Source organism: Salvelinus alpinus, chromosome 8 (genome assembly GCF_045679555.1).
Source record: "Salvelinus alpinus chromosome 8, SLU_Salpinus.1, whole genome shotgun sequence".
NCBI lineage: Eukaryota > Metazoa > Chordata > Actinopteri > Salmoniformes > Salmonidae > Salvelinus > Salvelinus alpinus.
Window position 1 is genome coordinate 37,136,400 of NC_092093.1, and position 13,658 is coordinate 37,150,057.

A 13,658-nucleotide genomic window follows, 5' to 3' on the forward strand; every position below is an offset into this window, starting at 1 on the left:
ATACTATACTGTAGTAGCATATACTATACTGTAGTAGCACATACTGTATTGTAGTAGAACATACTGTATTGTAGTAGCACATACTATACTGTAGTAGCACATACTGTATTGTAGTATAACATACTATACTGTAGTAGCACATACAACACTGTAGTAGCACATACTGTACTGTATGCACATGCTGCACTGTAGTAACACATACTATACTGTAGTAGCACATACTATACTGTAGTAGCACATACTGCACTGTAGTAGTACATACTGTACTGTAGTAGCACATACTATACTGTAGTAGCACATACTACACTGTAGTAGCACATACTGTACTGTAGTAGCACATACTGTACTGTAGTAGCCCATACTGTACTGTATGCACATGCTGCACTGTAGTAACACATACTATACTGTAGTAGCACATACTATACTGTAGTAACACATACTGTACTGTATGCAAATGCTGCACTGTAGTAACACATACTATACTGTAGTAGCACATACTATACTGTAGTAACCCATACTGTACTGTATGCAAATGCTGCACTGTAGTAACACATACTATACTGTAGTAGCACATACTGTACTGTATGCAAATGCTGCACTGTAGTAACACATACTATACTGTAGTAGCACATGCTATACTGTAGTAGCACATACTGCACTGTAGTAGTACATACTGTACTGTAGTAGCACATACTATACTGTAGTAGCACATACTATACTGTAGTAGCACATACTGTACTGTAGTAGCACATACTGTACTGTAGTAGCCCATACTGTACTGTATGCACATACTGCACTGTAGTAGTACATACTGTACTGTAGTAGCACATACTATACTGTAGTAGCATATACTATACTGTAGTAGCACATACTGTATTGTAGTAGCACATACTATACTGTAGTAGCACATACTATACTGTAGTAGCACATACTATACTGTAGTAGCACATACTGTACTGTAGTAGCACATACTATACTGTAGTAGCACATACTGTACTGTAGTAGCACATACTATACTGTAGTAGCACATACTGTACTGTAGTAGCACATACTATACTGTAGTAGCACATACTGTACTGTAGTAGCACATACTATACTGTAGTAGCATATACTATACTGTAGTAACACATACTATACTGTAGTAGCACATACTGTATTGTAGTAGCACATACTATACTGTAGTAGCACATACTGTATTGTAGTATCACATACTGTACTGTAGTAGCACATACTATACTGTAGTAGCACATACTATACTGTAGTAGCACATACTATACTGTAGTAGCATATACTATACTGTAGTAGCACATACTGTATTGTAGTAGAACATACTGTATTGTAGTAGCACATACTATACTGTAGTAGCACATACTGTATTGTAGTAGCCCATACTGTACTGTATGCACATGCTACACTGTAGTAACACATACTATACTGTAGTAGCACATACTGTACTGTAGTAACACATACTATACTGTAGTAGCACATACTATACTGTAGTAACACATACTGTACTGTATGCAAATGCTGCACTGTAGTAACACATACTATACTGTAGTAGCACATACTGTACTGTATGCACATGCTGCACTGTAGTATCACATACTATACTGTAGTAGCACATACTACACTGTAGTAGCACATACTGTACTGTATGCACATGCGGCACTGTAGTAACACATACTATACTGTAGTAGCACATACTATACTGTAGTAGCACATACTGCACTGTAGTAGTACATACTGTACTGTAGTAGCACATACTATACTGTAGTAGCATATACTATACTGTAGTAGCACATACTGTATTGTAGTAGCACATACTATACTGTAGTAGCACATACTATACTGTAGTAGCACATACTATACTGTAGTAGCACATACTGTACTGTAGTAGCACATACTATACTGTAGTAGCACATACTGTACTGTAGTAGCACATACTATACTGTAGTAGCACATACTGTACTGTAGTAGCACATACTATACTGTAGTAGCACATACTGTACTGTAGTAGCACATACTATACTGTAGTAGCATATACTATACTGTAGTAACACATACTATACTGTAGTAGCACATACTGTATTGTAGTAGCACATACTATACTGTAGTAGCACATACTGTATTGTAGTATCACATACTGTACTGTAGTAGCACATACTATACTGTAGTAGCACATACTATACTGTAGTAGCACATACTATACTGTAGTAGCATATACTATACTGTAGTAGCACATACTGTATTGTAGTAGAACATACTGTATTGTAGTAGCACATACTATACTGTAGTAGCACATACTGTATTGTAGTAACACATACTGTACTGTAGTAGCACATACTATACTGTAGTAACACATACTGTATTGTAGTAGTAGCACATACTATACTGTAGTAGCACATACTGTACTGTAGTAGCACATACTATGCTGTAGTAGCACATACTGTACTGTAGTAACACATACTATACTGTAGTAGCACATACTATACTGTAGTAATCCATACTGTACTGTATGCAAATGCTGCACTGTAGTAACACATACTATACTGTAGTAGCACATACTGTACTGTATGCACATGCTGCACTGTAGTATAACATACTATACTGTAGTAGCACATACAACACTGTAGTAGCACATACTGTACTGTATGCACATGCTGCACTGTAGTAACACATACTATACTGTAGTAGCACATACTATACTGTAGTAGCACATACTGCACTGTAGTAGTACATACTGTACTGTAGTAGCACATACTATACTGTAGTAGCACATACTACACTGTAGTAGCACATACTGTACTGTAGTAGCACATACTGTACTGTAGTAGCCCATACTGTACTGTATGCACATGCTGCACTGTAGTAACACATACTATACTGTAGTAGCACATACTATACTGTAGTAACACATACTGTACTGTATGCAAATGCTGCACTGTAGTAACACATACTATACTGTAGTAGCACATACTATACTGTAGTAACCCATACTGTACTGTATGCAAATGCTGCACTGTAGTAACACATACTATACTGTAGTAGCACATACTGTACTGTATGCAAATGCTGCACTGTAGTAACACATACTATACTGTAGTAGCACATGCTATACTGTAGTAGCACATACTGCACTGTAGTAGTACATACTGTACTGTAGTAGCACATACTATACTGTAGTAGCACATACTATACTGTAGTAGCACATACTGTACTGTAGTAGCACATACTGTACTGTAGTAGCCCATACTGTACTGTATGCACATACTGCACTGTAGTAGTACATACTGTACTGTAGTAGCACATACTATACTGTAGTAGCATATACTATACTGTAGTAGCACATACTGTATTGTAGTAGCACATACTATACTGTAGTAGCACATACTATACTGTAGTAGCACATACTATACTGTAGTAGCACATACTGTACTGTAGTAGCACATACTATACTGTAGTAGCACATACTGTACTGTAGTAGCACATACTATACTGTAGTAGCACATACTGTACTGTAGTAGCACATACTATACTGTAGTAGCACATACTGTACTGTAGTAGCACATACTATACTGTAGTAGCATATACTATACTGTAGTAACACATACTATACTGTAGTAGCACATACTGTATTGTAGTAGCACATACTATACTGTAGTAGCACATACTGTATTGTAGTATCACATACTGTACTGTAGTAGCACATACTATACTGTAGTAGCACATACTATACTGTAGTAGCACATACTATACTGTAGTAGCATATACTATACTGTAGTAGCACATACTGTATTGTAGTAGAACATACTGTATTGTAGTAGCACATACTATACTGTAGTAGCACATACTGTATTGTAGTAGCCCATACTGTACTGTATGCACATGCTACACTGTAGTAACACATACTATACTGTAGTAGCACATACTGTACTGTAGTAACACATACTATACTGTAGTAGCACATACTATACTGTAGTAACACATACTGTACTGTATGCAAATGCTGCACTGTAGTAACACATACTATACTGTAGTAGCACATACTGTACTGTATGCACATGCTGCACTGTAGTATCACATACTATACTGTAGTAGCACATACTACACTGTAGTAGCACATACTGTACTGTATGCACATGCGGCACTGTAGTAACACATACTATACTGTAGTAGCACATACTATACTGTAGTAGCACATACTGCACTGTAGTAGTACATACTGTACTGTAGTAGCACATACTATACTGTAGTAGCATATACTATACTGTAGTAGCACATACTGTATTGTAGTAGCACATACTATACTGTAGTAGCACATACTATACTGTAGTAGCACATACTATACTGTAGTAGCACATACTGTACTGTAGTAGCACATACTATACTGTAGTAGCACATACTGTACTGTAGTAGCACATACTATACTGTAGTAGCACATACTGTACTGTAGTAGCACATACTATACTGTAGTAGCACATACTGTACTGTAGTAGCACATACTATACTGTAGTAGCATATACTATACTGTAGTAACACATACTATACTGTAGTAGCACATACTGTATTGTAGTAGCACATACTATACTGTAGTAGCACATACTGTATTGTAGTATCACATACTGTACTGTAGTAGCACATACTATACTGTAGTAGCACATACTATACTGTAGTAGCACATACTATACTGTAGTAGCATATACTATACTGTAGTAGCACATACTGTATTGTAGTAGAACATACTGTATTGTAGTAGCACATACTATACTGTAGTAGCACATACTGTATTGTAGTAACACATACTGTACTGTAGTAGCACATACTATACTGTAGTAACACATACTGTATTGTAGTAGTAGCACATACTATACTGTAGTAGCACATACTGTACTGTAGTAGCACATACTATGCTGTAGTAGCACATACTGTACTGTAGTAGCACATACTATACTGTAGTAGCACATACTGTACTGTAGTAGCACATACTATACTGTAGTAGCACATACTATGCTGTAGTAGCACATACTGTACTGTAGTAGCACATACTATACTGTAGTAGCACATATTATACTGTAGTTGCACATACTGTACTGTAGTAGCACATACTATACTGTAGTAGCACATACTATATTGTAGTAGCATATACTATGCTGTAGTAGCACATACTATACTGTAGTAGCACATACTGTACTGTAGTAGCACATACTATACTGTAGTAGCACATACTGTACTGTAGTAGCACATACTGTACTGTGGTAGCACATACTATACTGTAGTAGCACACACTGTACTGTAGTAGCACATACTATATTGTAGTAGCACATATTATACTGTAGTTGCACATACTGTACTGTAGTAGCACATACTATACTGTAGTAGCACATACTATATTGTAGTAGCATATACTATGCTGTAGTAGCACATACTATACTGTAGTAGCACATACTGTACTGTAGTAGCACATACTATACTGTAGTAGCACATACTATACTGTAGTAACACATACTGTACTGTATGCAAATGCTGCACTGTAGTAACACATACTATACTGTAGTAGCACATACTGTACTGTATGCACATGCTGCACTGTAGTATCACATACTATACTGTAGTAGCACATACTACACTGTAGTAGCACATACTGTACTGTATGCACATGCGGCACTGTAGTAACACATACTATACTGTAGTAGCACATACTATACTGTAGTAGCACATACTGCACTGTAGTAGTACATACTGTACTGTAGTAGCACATACTATACTGTAGTAGCATATACTATACTGTAGTAGCACATACTGTATTGTAGTAGCACATACTATACTGTAGTAGCACATACTATACTGTAGTAGCACATACTATACTGTAGTAGCACATACTGTACTGTAGTAGCACATACTATACTGTAGTAGCACATACTGTACTGTAGTAGCACATACTATACTGTAGTAGCACATACTGTACTGTAGTAGCACATACTATACTGTAGTAGCACATACTGTACTGTAGTAGCACATACTATACTGTAGTAGCATATACTATACTGTAGTAACACATACTATACTGTAGTAGCACATACTGTATTGTAGTAGCACATACTATACTGTAGTAGCACATACTGTATTGTAGTATCACATACTGTACTGTAGTAGCACATACTATACTGTAGTAGCACATACTATACTGTAGTAGCACATACTATACTGTAGTAGCATATACTATACTGTAGTAGCACATACTGTATTGTAGTAGAACATACTGTATTGTAGTAGCACATACTATACTGTAGTAGCACATACTGTATTGTAGTATAACATACTATACTGTAGTAGCACATACAACACTGTAGTAGCACATACTGTACTGTATGCACATGCTGCACTGTAGTAACACATACTATACTGTAGTAGCACATACTATACTGTAGTAGCACATACTGCACTGTAGTAGTACATACTGTACTGTAGTAGCACATACTATACTGTAGTAGCACATACTACACTGTAGTAGCACATACTGTACTGTAGTAGCACATACTGTACTGTAGTAGCCCATACTGTACTGTATGCACATGCTGCACTGTAGTAACACATACTATACTGTAGTAGCACATACTATACTGTAGTAACACATACTGTACTGTATGCAAATGCTGCACTGTAGTAACACATACTATACTGTAGTAGCACATACTATACTGTAGTAACCCATACTGTACTGTATGCAAATGCTGCACTGTAGTAACACATACTATACTGTAGTAGCACATACTGTACTGTATGCAAATGCTGCACTGTAGTAACACATACTATACTGTAGTAGCACATGCTATACTGTAGTAGCACATACTGCACTGTAGTAGTACATACTGTACTGTAGTAGCACATACTATACTGTAGTAGCACATACTATACTGTAGTAGCACATACTGTACTGTAGTAGCACATACTGTACTGTAGTAGCCCATACTGTACTGTATGCACATACTGCACTGTAGTAGTACATACTGTACTGTAGTAGCACATACTATACTGTAGTAGCATATACTATACTGTAGTAGCACATACTGTATTGTAGTAGCACATACTATACTGTAGTAGCACATACTATACTGTAGTAGCACATACTATACTGTAGTAGCACATACTGTACTGTAGTAGCACATACTATACTGTAGTAGCACATACTGTACTGTAGTAGCACATACTATACTGTAGTAGCACATACTGTACTGTAGTAGCACATACTATACTGTAGTAGCACATACTGTACTGTAGTAGCACATACTATACTGTAGTAGCATATACTATACTGTAGTAACACATACTATACTGTAGTAGCACATACTGTATTGTAGTAGCACATACTATACTGTAGTAGCACATACTGTATTGTAGTATCACATACTGTACTGTAGTAGCACATACTATACTGTAGTAGCACATACTATACTGTAGTAGCACATACTATACTGTAGTAGCATATACTATACTGTAGTAGCACATACTGTATTGTAGTAGAACATACTGTATTGTAGTAGCACATACTATACTGTAGTAGCACATACTGTATTGTAGTAGCCCATACTGTACTGTATGCACATGCTACACTGTAGTAACACATACTATACTGTAGTAGCACATACTGTACTGTAGTAACACATACTATACTGTAGTAGCACATACTATACTGTAGTAACACATACTGTACTGTATGCAAATGCTGCACTGTAGTAACACATACTATACTGTAGTAGCACATACTGTACTGTATGCACATGCTGCACTGTAGTATCACATACTATACTGTAGTAGCACATACTACACTGTAGTAGCACATACTGTACTGTATGCACATGCGGCACTGTAGTAACACATACTATACTGTAGTAGCACATACTATACTGTAGTAGCACATACTGCACTGTAGTAGTACATACTGTACTGTAGTAGCACATACTATACTGTAGTAGCATATACTATACTGTAGTAGCACATACTGTATTGTAGTAGCACATACTATACTGTAGTAGCACATACTATACTGTAGTAGCACATACTATACTGTAGTAGCACATACTGTACTGTAGTAGCACATACTATACTGTAGTAGCACATACTGTACTGTAGTAGCACATACTATACTGTAGTAGCACATACTGTACTGTAGTAGCACATACTATACTGTAGTAGCACATACTGTACTGTAGTAGCACATACTGCACTGTAGTAGTACATACTGTACTGTAGTAGCACATACTATACTGTAGTAGCATATACTATACTGTAGTAGCACATACTGTATTGTAGTAGCACATACTATACTGTAGTAGCACATACTATACTGTAGTAGCACATACTATACTGTAGTAGCACATACTGTACTGTAGTAGCACATACTATACTGTAGTAGCACATACTGTACTGTAGTAGCACATACTATACTGTAGTAGCACATACTGTACTGTAGTAGCACATACTATACTGTAGTAGCACATACTGTACTGTAGTAGCACATACTATACTGTAGTAGCATATACTATACTGTAGTAACACATACTATACTGTAGTAGCACATACTGTATTGTAGTAGCACATACTATACTGTAGTAGCACATACTGTATTGTAGTATCACATACTGTACTGTAGTAGCACATACTATACTGTAGTAGCACATACTATACTGTAGTAGCACATACTATACTGTAGTAGCATATACTATACTGTAGTAGCACATACTGTATTGTAGTAGAACATACTGTATTGTAGTAGCACATACTATACTGTAGTAGCACATACTGTATTGTAGTAGCCCATACTGTACTGTATGCACATGCTACACTGTAGTAACACATACTATACTGTAGTAGCACATACTGTACTGTAGTAACACATACTATACTGTAGTAGCACATACTATACTGTAGTAACACATACTGTACTGTATGCAAATGCTGCACTGTAGTAACACATACTATACTGTAGTAGCACATACTGTACTGTATGCACATGCTGCACTGTAGTATCACATACTATACTGTAGTAGCACATACTACACTGTAGTAGCACATACTGTACTGTATGCACATGCGGCACTGTAGTAACACATACTATACTGTAGTAGCACATACTATACTGTAGTAGCACATACTGCACTGTAGTAGTACATACTGTACTGTAGTAGCACATACTATACTGTAGTAGCATATACTATACTGTAGTAGCACATACTGTATTGTAGTAGCACATACTATACTGTAGTAGCACATACTATACTGTAGTAGCACATACTATACTGTAGTAGCACATACTGTACTGTAGTAGCACATACTATACTGTAGTAGCACATACTGTACTGTAGTAGCACATACTATACTGTAGTAGCACATACTGTACTGTAGTAGCACATACTATACTGTAGTAGCACATACTGTACTGTAGTAGCACATACTATACTGTAGTAGCATATACTATACTGTAGTAACACATACTATACTGTAGTAGCACATACTGTATTGTAGTAGCACATACTATACTGTAGTAGCACATACTGTATTGTAGTATCACATACTGTACTGTAGTAGCACATACTATACTGTAGTAGCACATACTATACTGTAGTAGCACATACTATACTGTAGTAGCATATACTATACTGTAGTAGCACATACTGTATTGTAGTAGAACATACTGTATTGTAGTAGCACATACTATACTGTAGTAGCACATACTGTATTGTAGTAACACATACTGTACTGTAGTAGCACATACTATACTGTAGTAACACATACTGTATTGTAGTAGTAGCACATACTATACTGTAGTAGCACATACTGTACTGTAGTAGCACATACTATGCTGTAGTAGCACATACTGTACTGTAGTAGCACATACTATACTGTAGTAGCACATACTGTACTGTAGTAGCACATACTATACTGTAGTAGCACATACTATGCTGTAGTAGCACATACTGTACTGTAGTAGCACATACTATACTGTAGTAGCACATATTATACTGTAGTTGCACATACTGTACTGTAGTAGCACATACTATACTGTAGTAGCACATACTATATTGTAGTAGCATATACTATGCTGTAGTAGCACATACTATACTGTAGTAGCACATACTGTACTGTAGTAGCACATACTATACTGTAGTAGCACATACTGTACTGTAGTAGCACATACTGTACTGTGGTAGCACATACTATACTGTAGTAGCACACACTGTACTGTAGTAGCACATACTATATTGTAGTAGCACATATTATACTGTAGTTGCACATACTGTACTGTAGTAGCACATACTATACTGTAGTAGCACATACTATATTGTAGTAGCATATACTATGCTGTAGTAGCACATACTATACTGTAGTAGCACATACTGTACTGTAGTAGCACATACTATACTGTAGTAGCACATACTATACTGTAGTAACACATACTGTACTGTATGCAAATGCTGCACTGTAGTAACACATACTATACTGTAGTAGCACATACTGTACTGTATGCACATGCTGCACTGTAGTATCACATACTATACTGTAGTAGCACATACTACACTGTAGTAGCACATACTGTACTGTATGCACATGCGGCACTGTAGTAACACATACTATACTGTAGTAGCACATACTATACTGTAGTAGCACATACTGCACTGTAGTAGTACATACTGTACTGTAGTAGCACATACTATACTGTAGTAGCATATACTATACTGTAGTAGCACATACTGTATTGTAGTAGCACATACTATACTGTAGTAGCACATACTATACTGTAGTAGCACATACTATACTGTAGTAGCACATACTGTACTGTAGTAGCACATACTATACTGTAGTAGCACATACTGTACTGTAGTAGCACATACTATACTGTAGTAGCACATACTGTACTGTAGTAGCACATACTATACTGTAGTAGCACATACTGTACTGTAGTAGCACATACTATACTGTAGTAGCATATACTATACTGTAGTAACACATACTATACTGTAGTAGCACATACTGTATTGTAGTAGCACATACTATACTGTAGTAGCACATACTGTATTGTAGTATCACATACTGTACTGTAGTAGCACATACTATACTGTAGTAGCACATACTATACTGTAGTAGCACATACTATACTGTAGTAGCATATACTATACTGTAGTAGCACATACTGTATTGTAGTAGAACATACTGTATTGTAGTAGCACATACTATACTGTAGTAGCACATACTGTATTGTAGTAACACATACTGTACTGTAGTAGCACATACTATACTGTAGTAACACATACTGTATTGTAGTAGTAGCACATACTATACTGTAGTAGCACATACTGTACTGTAGTAGCACATACTATGCTGTAGTAGCACATACTGTACTGTAGTAGCACATACTATACTGTAGTAGCACATACTGTACTGTAGTAGCACATACTATACTGTAGTAGCACATACTATACTGTAGTAGCACATACTGTACTGTAGTAGCACATACTATACTGTAGTAGCACATATTATACTGTAGTTGCACATACTGTACTGTAGTAGCACATACTATACTGTAGTAGCACATACTATATTGTAGTAGCATATACTATGCTGTAGTAGCACATACTATACTGTAGTAGCACATACTGTACTGTAGTAGCACATACTATACTGTAGTAGCACATACTGTACTGTAGTAGCACATACTGTACTGTGGTAGCACATACTATACTGTAGTAGCACACACTGTACTGTAGTAGCACATACTATATTGTAGTAGCACATATTATACTGTAGTTGCACATACTGTACTGTAGTAGCACATACTATACTGTAGTAGCACATACTATATTGTAGTAGCATATACTATGCTGTAGTAGCACATACTATACTGTAGTAGCACATACTGTACTGTAGTAGCACATACTATACTGTAGTAGCACATACTGTACTGTAGTAGCACATACTATACTGTAGTAACCTCATATTGTACTGTAGTAATACATACTGTACTGTAGTAGCACATTGCATTGAATTCAAACAGGCTGTGTGCAGGTGTGTGTGTGTGCGTGCGTGCGTACGTACATTGTGTATATACGTGTGTATGTGCATGCGTGTATATACATTGTAGTTCGAAATTATTAACACCCTTGATAAAGATTAGCAATAATGACTCTATAAAATACATAATTAAAATACTGAGCTTTATTGTATGCTAAATAAAAATTTATTATATTAATTTATACTAGTACAATTGCTCAGAGAGAGATTCTTTTTTAAATGTTTTTTTCTCATAAAGGTAGGGGTCAAAATTATTAACACCTAAAGATTCATATAAATAAATGAGTCAACATTTTAGTATTTGGTCCCATATTCCTAGCACGCAATGACTACATCAAGGTTGGGACTTGTTGTATGCATTTGTAGTTTGTTTTGGCGGTGTTTCGGATGATGTTTTGCCCAATAGGAACTGAATGGTGTATTGTGTCATTTTGGAGTTATTGTAAATCAGAAGATAAGATGTTTCTGAACACTTACATTAATGTGGATGCTACCATGATTATGGAAATCATGAAATAATCGGGGTTTAAAGATCATACCCCCAAGACATGCCAACCTCTCACCATTACCAATAACATGGGAGGTTAGAATGTCTTGGAGGTATGATCTTTGACCCTCTGTAACTCTCTCACTCAGAATTATTATATTATTGCTCATCTTTATCAAGGACGTCAATCATTCCAGACCCCACTGCATGTACAGAACATGTAACGTTTCAACCGTGATGTGTGAAGATCAGAGCTGAGAACTGACTCCTCTCCAGCCTCATTAGTGTTAATCAGTGCCACTCAGATCAGTGTTCGTGCTTCAGGAGAATGGAGTTGTGGTAAAGCCCCTGGAGTCAGCTCTGTTGACGGGTGTCGGGAAACTCATCGCCACGCTACTGCGCTTTTTGATCTGTGCAGGAGTGTTAGTTACAAAACCGGTTAGCTGCATCGGTTAGCGAAAAGAGCTACAGTTGAAAAGAATGAACCTTGAAAAAAGAAAAAGAGCTTTGCATCCCTCAGCAATTCGAATCAGCACACGACCATAACCAGTAATTTTGTGGTGCGTGCGTGTGTGTGTGTGTGTATATATCCCTTGTATTTTCATTTCCCCATTGCGAAACAAACGTCTGAAATCGAAGCAAGGCGAATGCCCATTCCAGGGTTAGAAATAGCATGTTTGAATTGTTATGAACCTTGCAACCACATCTGGAAACATTATTCTTGGAAGACAGGTCATTATCCTGCCAAGCCAACTGAGAAATGTTTGGTGGAAATAAAAAAACGAAACAATAATTAGGGCTGGCCACTCAGACAACCACTGTAAATGTCTGGACAGGGGTTCCCCGCATGGAAAACATATGATATCCTAGCCTGGAATGATGTCTGGTATAGTACCAGTTTGTTTTTATACCTGGAGAGGTAAGAGCCAGAACTAGTTGATGACTACATAGTGTGGACTGTAGTAGAACCTGGACATGCATGGCATGCCACCAGCACACCTGGGTCCACATCCATTTACAAGACAGGATTCCCATTTTCAACAGAGACATTTCCATTTGCAAGGGGAGAAGTCTCCATTCTCACCAGTAATGTCGTCCCCCCTAT

General features: G+C 36.8%; 1 protein-coding gene across 2 annotated transcripts in view; it reads left to right on the forward strand.

The window, feature by feature from the left end:
- LOC139582239 (transcription regulator protein BACH2-like) overlaps positions 1–13,658 on the forward strand; it is a 136,752-nt gene that overhangs the window by 94,640 nt on the left and 28,454 nt on the right. The window lies entirely within an intron of this gene.